Source organism: Coregonus lavaretus, assembly GCF_964263955.1.
Source record: "Coregonus lavaretus genome assembly, contig: HAP1_SCAFFOLD_481, whole genome shotgun sequence".
In the NCBI taxonomy this organism is placed as follows: domain Eukaryota; kingdom Metazoa; phylum Chordata; class Actinopteri; order Salmoniformes; family Salmonidae; genus Coregonus; species Coregonus lavaretus.
Window position 1 is genome coordinate 234,045 of NW_028157738.1, and position 8,456 is coordinate 242,500.

Below are 8,456 nucleotides of genomic sequence, written 5' to 3' on the forward strand. Positions count from 1 at the left end.
ATCTTGTGTTAGTATGAACTACTGGTTGATAACGATGTGGTTAGAACATAAATAACTAATCAATGAGGTTTAGGTCGGATATTTTTCATAGAAACTGTGAATCAGGTTATATGCATATATTTCTATATCACTCAACAACATTTAAGATTAACGTCTATTTGGATTTATTGAAATAGACAATGAAAATATTTGTTCTTATGGGAAATCTTTATTTTCATCCATTAATCAAAGCATCAAAGCAAACATTCCTACAGTATCTAATAGTAATAAAACAGAACACATCACATCTAACACTGATACAACCTCAGTCTACAGAGAGGATTGACACATGAACTCAAGCAAAGCCCCCTGTTAGTCTACATGTCAGTGATCAATAAGACAGAGAACATCTGATCTCAGAACAGAGTCAAAGCAGAAGAACCAGCAGCCTCTCTCCACAGGGTTGTGTGACTGAGGGGTCCTACCCAGAACAGTCAGCCCTCCTCAGGGTCTTGGTGACTGGAGTCTGGGATTTCTGCTGGGCTTCACAGGTCACCTCTCCTGCCTTGGTCCACTCCTGGGCAGTGAGAGTCAGGGTGCTGCTCCAGCTGTACAGGCCGTCCTTCTCCAGGACCCCGGGACTGGCCTCCTGCTTCTTGTTGGTCCCGTCCACTTTCCAGCTCATGGTCCAGTCTGAGGGGAAGCCCTTGTTGGCCAGACACGTCAGTGTGACTGTTGTTCTAGTGGACAGCTCCTCACTAGAGGGGGCCAGGACGGTGAGGGTGGGGGCTCTGTTACCTGGAACAAACAGAACACATCAACTAAGTAACTACATCAAGTACAGCTACAGTAAGACATTATCTTCAGCAAAGGACACATCAAAAGAAAGTGAATTGGAAATGCCTTCTAAATATGATAATAAAAGTTACATTGTTTAAAAGATGTGGAGAAAACAGTAAAGTAATACGATACAAAGCAGATTTATGAACCTAACAATTATAAAGTGGTTAAATAACTAGAGTTACAAGTCATATGGTGTCAGTTATACATGTCATACAGATATTGTTTAGGAATGGATCTGATCAGAATAGCCTACTCATATTCATAGTATTTGCAGAATTTGAGCATAAATTAATTTTAAATAGGTATCAAACATGTTAGATCATGAAGTCGGTTTCAAACTGAGACCTTTTGTCTTCACAGTAACAGTGAAGGCTACCATGAACACAATGCAACAATGATGCTTACTATATCCAATACTATTCAAATGTAATTTGAAAAACATCTAAAATATCTAAAATCAAAATATTTTAATAGAGAGAGAGTTTAGGAAAGTAAATACCACATTTTATCAGAAAGAAATATAAAGAGAGCTTGTTACTTACTTCCAACATCTAGTCTGGTGCCGCTACCAAAAGTCCACCACAGTGATACAATCCCTATTACTGCTGGTACAAAACCCTCCTGACCATTTGGCAAGCTGAATTTCTTCTGACTTTGTTTTAAATCATTGAATCTACTATGGTATGAATACTTGTCAAATATTAGTTTATCTTGTTCATTTGAAATAAAATATTTTCTGTTTTGTTTTCCCCCAAATTTTGCAAAACCTACTGTTTATTGTACATTTCTTAAAAGGTGCAGTATGTTTTTTCATACAACTCATCTAAAATGTAGACTAATCACTCTCATCGTTTAAAGACAGGTCAAATTTGATTCGATGTAATAACATTCATATTCTAACTGCCCATTGTATATTTCCCCCCAAAATCTTGTAAAAAAAAAGGTATGTTAAGAAATCTTCAATATCGAGGCTAAATTGACAGAGAAATTGAAACACTACATCACAAGGTAAATAAAATGGTTAATTTTGTGTTTACTTACTTCCAACATCTAGTCTGGTGCCGCTACCAAAAGTCCACCACAGTGATACAATCCCTATTACTGCTGGTACAAAAACCTCTCTGTGTTGTGATGCTGCAGCTGTTACAGTGAAGATCACTCATATAGAATCACAATCAACACTAATACACTTTAACATCTTCCAGGTAGAACAAACACTTCATATAATCTGTTTCTAAATAATACAAATATGAATTGTAACTTAAATCCAGATATGAGTATTTTTTCCTTCTTCTGTGTATCAGGTGTTCTCCTAGTCTGTAGGTACAGTCCAGCATTAGATCCAGTGTTGCTAGTATTCCTCCATATTGTCCATATGAAAGACAACAGCAGCAGCAGTACTGATAGTGATCCATGTTGTATATTCCTTTATTAAAGATGTTGATCTCACTTTTAACAGTGGTGGTAAAGTCACAGAGGACAGACAACACTACCAGAGGAATCCTACCAGCTTTAGTGTAGAGAAGTGTTCACTAACTGATTAGAGGAACTTACATGAGAGACCAAGCATGAGTGAACAGACAGTTCATTATATCTGATCATCATCAGAATAGAAATATAATGGTGGTGTGACATAAAAGTTACCATGCATTAGTGATCTGAGTAAACAGTTGCTGTTTGATGTTATAAAAGCTAGGACATGAAGGATAAAGTTGATTTTAATGATAGGAACCTACTTAGAAACGGACATTAATTTGCATAATGCATCTGCCCTACTGCTCTAAGTGTTTATAGCCCTGTGAGCTTAACACTTCATGACAGAGAGCTGTTCTTCATGACAACAGAACCCACAACAACCATGACTTTTATCACCATCTTTATCTGGACACTTGCTTTCTACATCAAGGGTAAAAAACAATGGGAGTTATGTTTTTGTTTAATGAAAAGTAAACAATTTGAGTGACCTGAAAGATTGTTAAGATTGTTTTATTAATTCTGGCTGATGTACAATTATTAGTGTTATCTCTGTTTCAGAATCTACAGGACAGATCACTGTGACTCAGACTCCTGCAATGAAAACTGTTCTCCCAGAACAGCCAGTTATTATAAATTGTAAAACCAATGCAGATATAGCAGATTTATGTACTGGGGATTACACCTGTATGTCCTGGTACCACCAGAAACCTGAAGGAACTCCTAAACTCATCATTTACGAAGCTATAACACTACAATCTGGCACTCCATCTAGATTCAGTGGCAATGGATCTCAAAGTGACTGACCATCAGTGGAGTGGAGTGGAGTCCAGGCTGAAGATGCAGGAGATTACTACTGTCAGAGTTTCCACTATCCCAATAGTAAAGATGTGTTCACACAGTGATACAGAGCCATACAAAACCTCCCTCAGTCAGACTCCACAGTGACTGTACTGCTACAGCTGGGACCTACTGCAGGGGCTGAGGGTTGGTTAGAAAGCAATATGGTTAGAAAGCAATCATTCAGATCAAATGACCATCATCATCATCATGGTTTCGACTTGTTATGTCTGTCATGGCCTGAAAGTGTATATAAAAGTTATTTGATGTTTTGAAACACAGTACCTGTTCAAATGCAAAGCAAGATCTACATAAGTAAAACCAAATACTGTATGTTATGACCTCAACATTACTTCAAAGTTACAATCTCTTCAGGACCCCAAAACAAGTCCTCATGCGGACCTCACAACCAAATGTGTGATTTAAATGGATTTGATCTTCTAGCATTATATTAACTGTTTTGATGAGCAGGTTACTGACTGTTATATCTGTGAATGAGACAAGATATGGACCCGCTTAAGCGCCGCCAGTACATGCCTCCAGATACGGCAACATCGACTGATGTGGGTCGACGGGAGTTTGAGAAGGGGAATGAAGTGGGCAGCCTTGGAAAACTGGTCCACAATGACCAGGATGACTGTGTATCCATCAGAGGGGAGTGGTGTGGAAATGAAATCCAGCGAGATGTGGGACCAGGGGCGTTTGGGGATAGGCAGGGGTCGGAGCAGCCCTGCCGTGGGCTGACAAGAGCTCTTCGTGCGCGTGCACACCGGGCAAGCCGCTACGAAGGCGCATATCCCCCTCAGCTGATGGCCACCAGAACCTCCTACGCAGGAACTCCAACGTCCTGGCGCTCCCCGGATGGACCTCCTCCCAGATTTGGCTCCCGCCGTAGCGCTGTTCTGACCAGCCTATCGATTCCCCACTAAACTGTAGCAGCAATCAGGGCGTTGGGGACAATATGATCGTCCCTCTCCACCAGGTCCACGGGTTCGAACTGCCGGGAGAGCTCGCCAGGCTTGGTGTTCTTCGACCCCGGACGGTATGAGATCGTGAACTGGAACTTGGTGAAGAACAACACCCACCTGGCCTGGCGCGAGTTGAGCCTCTTGGCCCCTTGAATGTAGGCTAAGTTCTTATGGTCAGTCCATACGAAGACTGGATGGGCAGCCCCCTCTAGCCAATGCCTCCACTCCCCCAGGACGAGCTTGACCGCTAGCAGCTCACGGTTCCCCACGTAGTATTTCCGCTCCGCCGAGAACAGCCGACGGGAGAAAAATGCGCAAGGGTAAGTTTTACCGTCCGTGAGGAACCGCTGAGACAGGATTGCTCCCACCGCAACGTCTGAAGCATCCACCTCCACAATGAACGGCAGGGACGGATCAGGATGCCCTAGGACCGGGGCCGATGTAAAGCGCCGCTTAAGCGCATCAAATGCGTTCCCCGCTTCCGGGGTCCAGGCGAAGGGGCGCACGCTCGTCTGGGTGAGGGCTGTCAGGGGAGCGACTAGGGAGCTAAAATTGCGAATAAATCGCCCATGAAAATTAGCGAACCCTAAAATCCGTTGTAGTTGCTTGAGGGATAAGGGCTGGGGCCAATCCAGTACCGCGCTGACCTTGGCTGGGTCCATCCGTAGGTCCCCCTGGGTGACGATGAACCCCAGGAAGGAGACTGTCTCTGTGTGGAACACGCACTACTCCGCCTTGACATAGAGCTGGTGACGGAGAAGGCGTTGGAGGACCTGCCGAACGTGCTGCTGGTGTTCACTCATGTCCGCTAGCAATATTGAAAATATTAGCATTTCATCCAAATACATGAAGACGCTGTAGTCGAGGAGGTCCCGGAGCACGTCATTGACCAATGCTTGGAACACCGCAGACGCGTTGGCTAGACCGAACGGCATGACTTGGTACTCGTAATGCCCACTGGGTGTGTTAAAAGCCGTCAACCACTCGTCCCCCTCCCAAATCCTCACCAGGTTGTAGGACTTTCGTAAGTCCAGCTTGGTGAAGACCCGGGATCCTTGCATCGACTCGAATGCCGTCGTCATCAGGGGGAGTGGGTGGCGGTTTTTAACCATGACGTCGTTGAGCGCCCGGTAATCAATGCACGGCCGCTGCCCACCGTCCTTTTTCCCTACGAAGAAGAAGCCCGCGCCCGCGGGTGAAGTAGAGGGACGGATGTGACCCTCGACGAGTGCCACATCGATATACTCCCTCATGACCAGGGTCTCCGGCCGGGACAAGGAAAACAATCTACCTCGTGTGGGCATGGCGCCCGGCAGGAGATCGATAGCGCAGTCGTATGTCTTGTGAGGAGGTAGGCCCTTGGCACGCCTCTTACTAAACACCTCCCCCAGATCTCAATACTCCCAGGGAACGCCTGCCAGGTCTGGGCCGGTGACGGAGTCTGTAGCCGCCGTCCTCCCGGTGAAAACCGCAGGTAGGGCGGTAGGCGGTTCGGAGTGCTGGACCTGGGGAAGAGGTGAGGACTGGTAGGTGGTCTGGGATGGTGGTTTGGGCTGATGAGTGGTTGGTGGAGACCGGAACAGGATGGAGGCGGAGCGTCCCTCCAGGATGAGCCGCCCCATGGACCAGTCTATCCGGGGTTTGTGGGCGACCAGCCAGGGGTGCCTGAGGACGAGGGGACACTCCGGAGAGTCCACAATGAAAAACTGGATATCCTCCCATAGCCCTCCTGCCACCCGGACACGCACAGGGACAGTGCGCCGGGTGATGAAGCCCGACCACAACGGCCGGCCTGTCCAGGCCCATGACCGGAACCGTCTCGGAGAGGGAGAGTAACGGAACGCTCCACCCTTAGGCTAGCCCCGCGTCCATCAGGTTTCCTGTGGCCCATGAATCCACCATTGCATGCGCCCGACGCGCAGTGCGGGCCCACTGAATCCTGACGGGGAGAAAAGTATGGGAGTCTCTGGGGTTGGGGTTTTGGTTCCGGCTCGCTAGCACCCCTCCCGATATTAGCGAGCCCTCCCGTTTCCTGGCTTCTCTGGGCATGAGTCGCAGTGGTAACATGTCTAGCCGCAGTAAAGGCAACGTCCCTGGCATAGACGTCTCTGCTTCTCCATCCTGGACAAGCGCACCTTGCCTCATACCTCTCCCGTGCGCCCTCTCACGACGCCAATTGTCTACCCGCACCGAGAGGTCGACGAGGCCGTCCAGTCGCTCAGGCAGCTCCCTGAAGGAGAGTTCGTCCTTCATCCCCTCCAATAGTCCCTGCATGTAAAGGACGACCAGGGCGGCCTCCTCCCATCATGCCTCTCGAGCCTTCCCTGCAACCCTCTGGACGTCCGTCGTACCTCTCTGGAGGTGGTAGGTGGGGTTCCCGCAATGTCACAGGCGAGACTGGAGACGCCGCTGCCGCAGCTTCCGCTCCGCCGGCTGCCGGGGCTGGCCGGGTGTCCACCCGGCTCTGCACGGCGATCGTCAGCTGGCAGAAATTCTCTGTGATCTGTTGCAGGCTGCGGTCATGCTGGTTCAGCACCGCTTCCTGCGATGCCAATGCGCTATGATACTGTGCTGCCTCTGCTGGGTCCATATTGGCTCTGTTTTCTGAAAGGGTTTGTGTGAGGTGTGACCCAGGTGCAGTGCAGGATAGACAGTAGGCAGTAGGCAGAGATGGTGAAACAAGGATCTTTACTGGTGGTCCCAAAACCAGGATACAAAATAACGGACTTGTCACGATAAAATAAAGGAGGAGCAAATTGGTCTCCAAAAACAGGCTGACAGCGAACATATGAAATACTAACTACGACTGAAAACAACAATGAAGCAGGGAGAACACTTCTCAAGTACCTGTACATATGTCTCGCGATCAGACACTGAGTAGTACTGTTTGGCATCGAGAAACTAGCAGAGAAAACAGAGCAAGGGATCACAGGGAAGTGAGGGAATAAATACACAGGTGAACAGGTAGACACAGGTGACACCAATAGGATAATGATTAGTCCAGACTGTGAGTGAGGAGGTGCCTAAGGTTGTCGGAGGATGACACCTAGTGGGCCGCTCCGGAACTGCGACCCCTTCCTGTAACAGACACTATCTACCAGGGTGGGGGTCAATTCCATTTCCAGTCAATACAGGAAGTTCACTACAATTCCAATTCTCTTCAATACTTTCGATTTTATTTTTTGGGTAATTGGAGTTTGGTTAACTTTTTGAGTTGAAATGGAATTGACCCCAACTTTGCTTTCTACACTATCAACATACACTATCTACATACACTATCTAAACTACACTATCTACACTACACTATCTACACTACACTATCTACACTACACTATCTACATACACTATCTACACTACACTATCTACACTACACTATACTATCTACACTACACTATCTACACTACACTATCTACATACACTATCTACACTACACTATCTACACTACACTATACTATCTACACTACACTATCTACACCACACTATCTACATACACTATCTACATACACTATCTACACTACACTATCTACATACACTATCTAAACTACACTATCTACATACACTATCTACACTACACTATCTACATACACTATCTAAACTACACTATCTACATACACTATCTACACTACACTATCTACATACACTATCTAAACTACACTATCTACATACACTATCTACACTACACTATCTACATACACTAGATACAATATCTACACTACATACACTATCATAGTACGTTAAGTACAATATCCATTTTATCCATCATTAATTACATTATGCCATATCTGTTATGTCTCCCTCCCTGAATCCAACATAGAGGTTCAAACCAGTCACTCCCTCACATCTGGCCCAGTCCAGGGTATGTCAGGCAGTGAAACTGTTCAACTACTAGACTGGTATTTACATAGACAGGGCTGGGTGGTTCTGCTTGTCCCAGAATAGAGAAGACTACACATTGTTGAAAACCATTGCAAATTATATTAGGAATTAAACATGACAAATATGTTACGGAAAGTAACTGTTTAGCGGTGTGAGTTCTGAGAGCAGATCTTAGAGGTTTATTATCAAATATCACTAATTATTATCACTGGTATTGATGCTTCAGTATAACAGGATCATTCAGTTGTAGAAATGATTGCAGAGTATTTGTTGGATCAGATGAAAACATGAGAGTAGCTATATGCTACAATGCTAAATTATGAAAGAAGAAGCTGATTAATCAAAATTAGCATGAAATGTGCTGCCTATTCATGAGATAGTGATCACTGGAATCAACTCTTGGGGTTATATTTCAATCAAAACAAGCTTTATTTCAACTCAGAGGCAAGAAGATATGCACAACTTAATCTCAAAATA

The 8,456-nt window shown here is 45.6% G+C and overlaps 1 gene segment (V, D, J or C); it reads right to left on the reverse strand.

Moving 5' to 3' along the window:
- Positions 1 to 201: 201 nt before the first annotated feature.
- LOC311124976 (Ig kappa chain V-III region MOPC 321-like) overlaps positions 202 to 8,456 on the reverse strand; it is a 21,182-nt gene continuing 12,927 nt past the window's right edge. The window contains exons 3-4 of the V gene segment in view: positions 1,864 to 1,917; positions 202 to 777 (exon numbers count right to left, since the gene is read on the reverse strand).